At 30.7% G+C, this 9,926-nt stretch overlaps 1 long non-coding RNA gene across 1 annotated transcript; it reads right to left on the bottom strand.

Annotated features, from left to right (window-relative positions):
* Positions 1–482: 482 nt before the first annotated feature.
* On the bottom strand, positions 483–1,034 carry LOC114074783. Its single transcript, XR_003575057.1, has 2 exons — positions 915–1,034; positions 483–798 (listed from the first exon to the last, which is right to left on the bottom strand). It is a non-coding gene; the product is annotated as an uncharacterized LOC114074783 (long non-coding RNA).
* Between the last annotated feature and the right edge of the window lie 8,892 nt (positions 1,035–9,926).

The following is a 9,926-nucleotide window of genomic DNA, read 5'->3' as shown; positions in this document are numbered from 1 at the left end:
GCACTGGAAACATGTCCTTTTACCATGCTTGATTATAACCTTTTGACAACCATTTGAGAAGTTATAACCTTTACAATTCCCACCATGAATTTTCACTCCGAAAATGTTACGCATTTATTTTCAAGAATTATTGATTTTGATAGATCAAAGTATTTATTTTTAAAATATGATTGTATTACTCGTTAATTATTAACTATAACATTTAATAAAACAATTACTATTAATTTCCTAGATTGACTTAAATATATTAGCAAGATGAATCAACTACTCTAGGTTCATAACGGATAAACGGAAGGAGTATTCTATTAATCAACACTAATAGAATTCCTAGGTCAAAGTATTTATTTTCAAGATTATTAATATTTGGACTTTCTTGATTTATATTAATTATGCTATTACTCGTTAGTGATTAACTATAACTTTTCAAAAAACAAATTACTAGTAAGTACTGAAAATGCTTCATATAAATGGAGATGTGCAAATACAATAATATTTTAATGATAAATATATATCAGTTTTATGTCATTGATTAAATCCACAAGAAGGTACTCATGGATTTCTTTACAAACAACGATGTTTACTATGGCCTCATCAGTACGACAAATTACAAATTTTAATACCTCTCCCTCAACCAATCCCGCATCAACAACAAAATCGTGTCAACCCTCTGAAAACCTCCGCCGCTTGGATATACCACTGTCAACTACAGTTAAATTGTAGTGTTGATCTCCACATGCACTATCAAGATATACAAAGTGAACACCGTATATGTTGGGTTTGTGGGAAAATATCGACTTACTGATTGTGGAATCCAAAGCATAAAAATAAAACTCAAGACATTAATTACATTATTCATATGCTTAAAAAAAACAAATATACAAAATAACGAGAAACAATGAAATGTGATATTTTACCTTTCCTGTTTGCATCACATATGATCTACTTAGTCTGATTCTGAATCATGGTACGGGAGGACTGGTCAGTGGAGTGAAGTTTGTCATTGGTATGAACGAGAATGAAATTGGTGTATATAGAGAGATAAGTATTGGGTATTTATAGAGTTATTAATTGTTTTACTTCCCACCAAAAATGTTTAGTTCAAAAAATTTAACTATTAGGATCTACTTGTTTAAAAAAAAAAAACTAAAAAAGTTACCTAAACCTAGAATCGATCACGTGACCTATTGACTGTTTGATTATGCTTTAACGAATCGAGCTAGAATAACATTATTTCTTTTTATATTATCAACATTTTTTTTATTCTATAAAGATATATCGTTTGTTACTAAATATAATGTGACATGACATCCTCTTAGGAGAGATATAATGTTTTTTTTGTGTGAAGTATATTTTGAGGAAAAGAGGTAAAGTTGGTGATATTGTGGATCTAAAAAAAACATAAGTGATATTTCTTCGTAATTTCCCAAACATGGGTGACTATTCAAGGAAATTACACGATGTTCTTAATTGATTTATTGAAAATGATACAGTATTTCCCACGTAGATACTCAATTAAGTAAAGGTGTCAGAAGTAGATGAAATTTCAAAGTCGTCTTTTATACACTTTGCACTTTGAATTCTAACATTTTAAGAAGCTGAAGATCCCGAATATGTACACACTTCGCATTCTAACACTTTTACATACAATGAGAAGTATGAAGAGGATATGTTCTTCTTCGAATACCTGGATACCAGAATATTAGAACAGATCGTAGAAAGGGTGGCTTCTATATCGTGCAAGGATCTGATAAATTTGAAACTAAAGGTAAAGCAGAGTAATTATTCTATTTTCTATTGTTTACTTTGAGTTTACTAACCCATCAATTTTCCACTTGCAAACATTGTTAACGAAATAGGTCGTCAACGGGGGATTTATATGAATCTGTCGATGTTAGACGTTCCAATTAGCCCATTGCCGCTCCCAAGCCATGAAAAATATAGATATTTTTAGTCGTTCATGAACGGGTGCATAGAATATGAAAATAATGAAGTCTTGTATAGAACATGTGTGGTAATATATATATTGCTTTTTTTTTATATTTGGATGGTTACAAAATTTATCCACGCATTAATCCGTTCTAATTCATTGTTCGGGGTTCATATGTTTAGAAGAACTATTTCAGAAATGAAAGTACAGATGAAGCACTTGAAATGTTGGAAAGAGAATCCGAGGAGGCCACAAAGTTGCAGCATATGTGTTTGCCTTAATTTCGATATTTTTAGGGGGTGAATCCAGAGAACATGGGATAGAGACGATTGTCCAGATGAAAGGAATGCAACAACAAAGGATAGTAACAAGGGAATGTCAACAACGTCTTCGACAAATATTAGGTACAATTTGTATCTAATTGTGTATTTGTTACAGAACTCCCACGTTGTTGCACTACACAATTATATCTACTTAATATTCCCCCAACTGGATATGATAGTGATAAATCTGATGAAGTATACCTATGTTATGGTTGTTGTAGCGATGAAGAAGTTACCAAGTTCTGTACTTTTACTAGGCCATTTGTAAATTACTATTACCCCAATTGAATTTATTAGTGTTATTATTATTAGTATCATAATGATTCGAGTTATAGAAATTTCGACTTCAATTTTTGTGAAAACAATTCAAATATAAACTTTTCAAATCTTATTTTCCAAAAAAATATAAAATTAAAAATACTCAAATCCTAAATGACTCAAAGATGTAATTGTTAAAAAAAATACGTAAAATTGGGACCTAAATCTAGATTCGAACTCGTGATCTATATACTAATCGTCTAAGCTTTAATCATACGCGCTGCAAAACATTCATTAATAATTACCATAGAAAATGTATTTACTATCGTTCAAATAAATTGTTTAATGAATATCACTAAGGAATTTTATAAAATGAGACTAATATTATTTACTCTAATTCATATAAGTTGTTTAATGAAAATCACTATATTATCAATAAATACAGACTAATAAATATGATACTCTTATTACTTATTGTCATGTATATAATTGAATTATATGCCTGATTTGCCGTGGTGCTTCGCGTCTCCATTAATCATATTACTAAAAAAATAGTAATTACAATGGATTCACTTAATTGCGTTTTATTAGTAATTGAAATGACGTTATGGAAAAAAGACACACAAATAAGATCTTTGTTTTGATCAAATACCAGTGCAATATGAACACCATTCCTTTGGCAACATTACAAGTATAAATTATGCCAATTCAAACAAGTTACAAATCAAAGTGAATATAATCTAAGTATTTTTTTTATCATTCGCTTATTACATGAAAATAATAGTGAAATCATAATTGTGCGAGTTATGCAATAGTTAAGTCTTAAGCAAGTGGTGTAAGTAAAAAATAATGATGACAAATATGTGAATTTGAAAATAAATTGGAGTTTAGAAGTAATGCATTTAATGGATGTGACCTATCTGCCAAAATGGCAGCTTGAATAAGTACACTTTGTTGAACTATATATTTTTTGTTTTAATTTTTTAAGAGATCCATTTTTAATGTGTTTTTCATTCTTTACTGTTCAAATTAGTTTATGTTTTTTTGATTCGTATAATTAAATGCAATACTCGTCGCATATATAAATAGCTCACAAATAAGCAACAATTAATGAATAAAAGCCAATTCATTGGAATAATTGTATCATGTAATAAATTAACTAAAGTCACATAATTAAATGCATAAATAGCAGAAATCTTCTTCATAATTAAGTTTTGAAAAATATTTTTCGGTTGTGTAAAGTAAGGATATCGTGGAGTGTTCTTGAATAAAATATGTGTGAGTTGTAACTCGTAATTTTTTGTTATTTGTGTAGAAGGTTATTCATGAAACATTCAAGAATTTGTTACACGTGGTGGGTGAAGTGTGTGACACAATATGTGAAATAGTTTTTATTTTGAAACATTATAAGGTAAAGTTGAAGTGATTAGATTGAAATAATAACTAAGTGGCATGTTTATTTTATTTGTTTATTAATTTTTTCTTTTGTAAAAATGAATGAATGTTATTGCAGCGCAAATGGTTAAAGCTTAAATGACTAGTTTATATGTTACGAATTTGAATCTACGTTATAGATCTTAATTTTAAGTTATTTCAAAAAAGTAGACATTTTGAAGATTTTCGTATTTATATATTTTACTTTATTATTTTTGATAAATAACATTGTAAATGTTTACATTTGGATTGTTAATGGAGAACCAATAATTCATTTTCATGTAACTTATTTTTAGTGTTTTTGTACAAAATAGATTTTAAGCACTTTTAGAGCTTCTAGGTAAACTAAAAAATAAATAGAAGAACCTGATATTAAGCTATACACATTTCCTTTCGTAAAAATGAACGAATGTTATTATTGCAGCGCAAATGGTTAGAGTTTAAACGACTAGTCTGTAGGTCGCGAGTTCGAGTCTAGGTTACGTACTAAGTTTTAATTACTTTTTTAGGAAACAACTCGTTCAAATATATCTTGAAAAAATTAGACTCTGTCTTTCTAGGATTTGAAATGTCTCATCACAGAATTTTACCAAACAATCCACTTAAACATATAAAATAATAAGAAAGTAAGTTAAGAGTCAAATATAATTAGTTCATAAAATAGAATAAAAATATATACATATATTTAAAAAGCTAAATTACAATCACATAAATTGATCTTAAAATATTTAGAAGTACCAATTTATGCATATAATTTAGCCCCAACAAAAAGTTGCAAAGAAAGAGGATAAATTACAATCCAACCTTAGGAAAAACATCAAATATATGATCATCCTCAGTATCAGAAACACATCCATAACAGTGTTAATTTTCAAGTTCTTCGTCACTGTCAGCAGGCCATCTACTGACTCGAACAGGACTTCCATGTTCACTAGAGAAAAAATGGTCTGATAGTTGCGTCAAAAAATAAAATTACGAACTCAAACATTGTCAATAATGTGATTAGACTGTCCCTCCATTCTTTTATTTGTCCTCTCTGAGGGAGATTTTCTTCATTTGGCCAATGAACTTGACCGTGTCACATCTATTATTGGCTCCAGCGAAGATGGAAATAATGACAAGCACATATGTTGTTCCATTGTGTCCTCCTTTTTTAGAGTCCCAAAGCCTTTGCAATGCAAGCTCTGGGCAATTATTTTTAAAAACATCCATCTGTCAAAAGAAGCACAGAAACATTATTGTAAGCATCTTTAAGTTCGTGAGTACAAAAGCAAACAGAAAAATTCAGTGAAAATAGGAAGTTGAAAAAGATATAAAAAATATTGTTCCAATTTTGTACAAGGCTTCTTTATTTCAGGCATCCATGCACCTGGTCATAAACAAACTTCTTTGTTGTATTTGTTCTCTTGTCCTAATAGACTAAGAGAATATAAAAGAGATCTGAAATGTCACCTTCTAGAGAACGCTCTCTTCACTAGCCAAATTGTTTAATAGAGTTGAATTGAAAACATAACTATTTAGAAAAATATTGATGAAATCAAAACTTAAGAAATTTGTCTATATATATTTACCTCAATCATAGACTTATGAAGTCTTTGAATGACATAGAAGCCACTCTTTCAACTATATTTATTAGTATGACATGTTCAATCATTTCTAAGGAAGCAAAATCTTCTTCATAATTTTAGATTTAGGAAATAATTGAGATTATTTAGAGGAAGTGTTTCATAGAATGACTTTTAATAAAAATGTGTGACTTGAAATTTTTGGTCTTGAGTAAGGTTATTCATGGATGATTTCAGATTTGTTGACACGTGCAGGGTGAGCTGTGTCACTCCAATTGTGAGATACATTTACTATTTTTTTAAAATGTAAACATGATGATATTAGATAGTAAGAAATAAACAATGAAGTTGTTATTATTTGTTAAGATAACTAAAAAAATGAAATAAATAATTTATTCATGATTATGTATTATATAGATTAATAAATGTAGGGAATTTACATTAATAAGTGTTAGTGAAAAAACATACAAGATAATAAAATTACAATATTACAATTGAAAAAAAAATGACGAAATTAATCTCTTCAGGCTGAGGCGCGGATATCTCGCTCTCTTTAAGGAGATTCAAGCTCACTGCAGCAAATGTTTTCACCGTCCAGCAGTAGTCCTCTTTTAGTTGTCCCCTCCAGGATACAACAGCCTTCACAAAGTATATCTCAACAACTCTGGACAAGAGTTGAGTCCAAAGCTCCACAAAAAAGAACACCTCCCTTCAACTAATAAGAACTCTCTTTTAGACTAACTCTTTCACTCTTTATTTTCTCTTGTGATTTGTGTGTACCAAACCAAATGAAGACCATCACTATTTATACTATAAGAAGTCTTCCTAGCAATGAATAGGAAGATAATGGAGGTAGTAAATAGTGAAGATAATGGCCTTAGGAGTTTCATAGGTTACATAGGTTACAAAGAGTAATGGAGGAATTGAGAATAAAATAAAGTGATGGACAACCAATGCTAATGGATGATGTAGAAGTTATCCATTCCAATGTTTATTGGAATGTTTTTATCTCTACAATGAATTCAACCAATAAAGCCAAAAGTAATGGCATTACGTGGCTACCAAGTCAAAGATGAATAGCATGATTAAATTGGTAGTTTAAAAAACAAATGCCCACCAATGGTCATTCTTATAACTCCAAAATAAAGCAATTTAATATGTTAAATATTAATATTAAAATGCTAATAACCTAACAATCCCCCACTCATTTTAATATTTAGATAAGAGAGTATATCAGTTGAAGGAAGACTACTATGCATAATGAAGGTGTGCTCTGCATTGAACCTCCACTTAGTGAAATAGTAACTTTTACTCCAGAGTCGTAGTGGTCTCAGACTTGAACTATGACTGCTTAAGGGAAATAAAATATATCACTTCTAACACATAATAATCAAGGTTTTGACATGAGCTTTAACAGCCAGCACGTTATGTCCATGTGCTATCCCGGTTTCATGAGTGCATATGAGAATATGCCCCATTCTCATACGAAGCGACCTACTTCCACACATCACATAGGTGAAATCTGTCTAGAATACTCATTTAAGATTAACACTCCACCCATACGGGCTACAAATATTCATTAAGAGTTTTATCAACTCAACCTTCACAAACTAAAGGAAACAATGCACTCACATCATAGGGAGGGGAAAAAATAGTGCATTTTTCACCACAAGTCATCATATGATTAGTTTTTCCCTTTGAACCTGGTTATAGGATCTCTAGTCCCCAGGTTGGGGTTCCTCATATATGACTCAAGGATTTGTAGGCTTCAATCCCATCCCCCTCGATGTGCTCCGGACCTTTTCTCTTGTTAAGGCCTTCGTAAGAGGATCTTCAAGATTCTCACAAGATTTGACATAATCAACATTAATGGTATCATTTGTCAAATACGATCTTACATTACTGTGTTTCCTCTTTATAGGTCCTGAATTTACCGTTGCAATAACGATTTTGAACTCTACCAATTGCAGCGGTGCTATCACAATGAATTAAAATAGGAGGAATTGGTTTTTCATAATATGGAATTTGAAACAATAAGTCTCTTAACCAATTCGCTTCCTCACTAGCTGAAGCTAAAGCAATTAGTTCAGCCTCAATGGTAAAGTTAGCATTGTAATTTGCTTTTTTGATCTCCAACAAACAGCACCACCACCTAAAGTAAAAACATAACCAGTTTTAGAACAGGAATCACCTGACAAAGTGTTCCAATCTGCATCACAAAAGCCTTCAACTACAACAGGATTTTTTTTATAGAACAAACCACAATTTTTCGTTCCAATTAAATATCTCATAACTCTTGTTATAGCATGCCAATGTTCATTACCTGGCTTGCTTGTAAACCTGCCAAGTACTCCTACTGCATATGCAATATCAGGCCTAGTGCAATCAGTCACATATCTCAAACTTCCGATTATACTAGCATATTCCTTTTGATTTATTACATCTTTTTTACTTTCAATAGGAAATAAGTGAACACTTGAATCAAAAGAAGTAGCAACATGCTTGCAATCATGAAAGTTATATTTTTTCACAATTTTCTCAACATAATGTGACTGGTCGAAAAAAATCCCCTCACATGTTCTTGTTATTTTTATTCCAAGAATAAAATTTACCTCACTGAGATCTTTCATATCAAAATGGCTTCTAAGAACATTTTTAGCTTCATCAATAACATTCATTTTAGAGCGAAATATCAACAAATCATCAATATATAAGCAAATGATCATATGTGAATTATTCCAAGACATATGATATATGCACTTATCACACTCATTTGTTTTAAAACCATTTTCAATCATGCAGGAATCAAACTTTTCATGCCATTGCTTTGGTGCCAGTTTCAAGCCATATAGGGAGTTAGAAAGTTTACATACTTTGCTTTCTTGGCCTGCTTCAACAAAACACTCGGGTGAGTCCATATAAATTTCTTCATTCAGGTGTCCATTCAGAAAGCAGTTCTTACATCCATTTGATGAATTTGCAAATCAAAAATTGCAGTCATAGAAACTAAAAGTCTAATGGATGTAATTCTTGTTACCGGAGAAAAAATATCAAAAAATTCTAGGCCTTCTAGTTGTTTAAAACCTTTTGCAACTAGCCTAGCCTTGTATTTATCAATAGAACCATCCGGTTTCAACTTTTTCCTTGAGATCCATTTGCAACCAATTGTTTTACAACCCGGTGGTAAATCAACTAACTTCCAAGTTTTATTAGAAATTAAAGATTTCATTTCATCATTTACAGCCTCTCTCCAAAAAATAGAATCATGTGAAGATAATGATTCTTTAAAAGTTAGAGGGTCATTTTCAACATTAAACCCATAAAAATCAGGACCAAAATCTTTTTCTACTCTAGCTCTTTGACGTCTTATTAACTCAAAATCACCAACTTCTTTATTTTTCAAAGTGAAGTAGAAGAACTAGGTAGTGACAAAATTTTTTGTTCAATCCTTTGACCCCCACTATTTTTAGTATCAAAAGGAAATTTATTTTCATGAAAAATAGCATCACCAGATTTTATTACAATATTATCTTCAAGATTAAAAAATCTATAGGTTGTACTATTTGAAGCATAACCAAGAAAAGCACAAGTAGTAACTTTCTTACCCAACTTTGTAATCTTGGTATCCATTAGCCTCACAAAGGCTAGACAACCCCAAACTCTTAGATATCCCAAAATTGGCTTGTAACCTTTCCATAATTTAAAAGGTGTCAATTTAGACTTTTTATGAGGCACACGATTCAACACATAACAAGAAGTTAAGATAGCTTCAACCCAAAAATTTGAAGGTGCATGTGACTCAATTAGCATGGCATTAGTCAATTCAACCAAAGTTCTATTTTTCCTTTCTGCTACTCCATTAGACGAAGGAGTAGTAGTTTCATGAATTATTCTCAATGATCTAACAAAAGACTTAAACTCATTTTATTCATATTCACGGCCTCTATCACTTCTAATTCTTTTTATTTTTCTTCCAAACTGATTTTCAACCTCATTGAGATAAGTTTTGAAATTTTCAAAAGCATCACTTTTATTTTTCATCAAGTAAACATATGTAAACTTAGAAAAATCATCAATGAAAGTGATAAAATATCTATTACATGCACGAGTTAGAATTCCACCAAGTTCACAAATATCAGTATGAACTAATTCTAACAAATCAGTTTTTCTTTCTACTTGAAAATGAGGCCTTTTAGTGATCTTGGCTTTACTACAAGCCTCACACTCTTCAAATTCTTTTTAACCATTTGGATTAATCCTAATCTAATCATGATTCCATCATAACGATCATTAATATGTTACAAATGAGCATGCCAAAAATTAGTAGAAGAAAGCATACAAACAGAAGTAGAAGTTTTATTCATTTCAACATTCAACTTAAACATCCCATCACATGCATACCCCTTCCCCACAAAAATA

The sequence above is a fragment of the Solanum pennellii genome, chromosome 11 (assembly GCF_001406875.1).
Source record: "Solanum pennellii chromosome 11, SPENNV200".
Lineage (NCBI taxonomy): Eukaryota > Viridiplantae > Streptophyta > Magnoliopsida > Solanales > Solanaceae > Solanum > Solanum pennellii.
The sequence above is the reverse complement of the archived record's forward strand: the minus strand, read 5'-3'. Positions and strand labels throughout refer to the sequence as shown.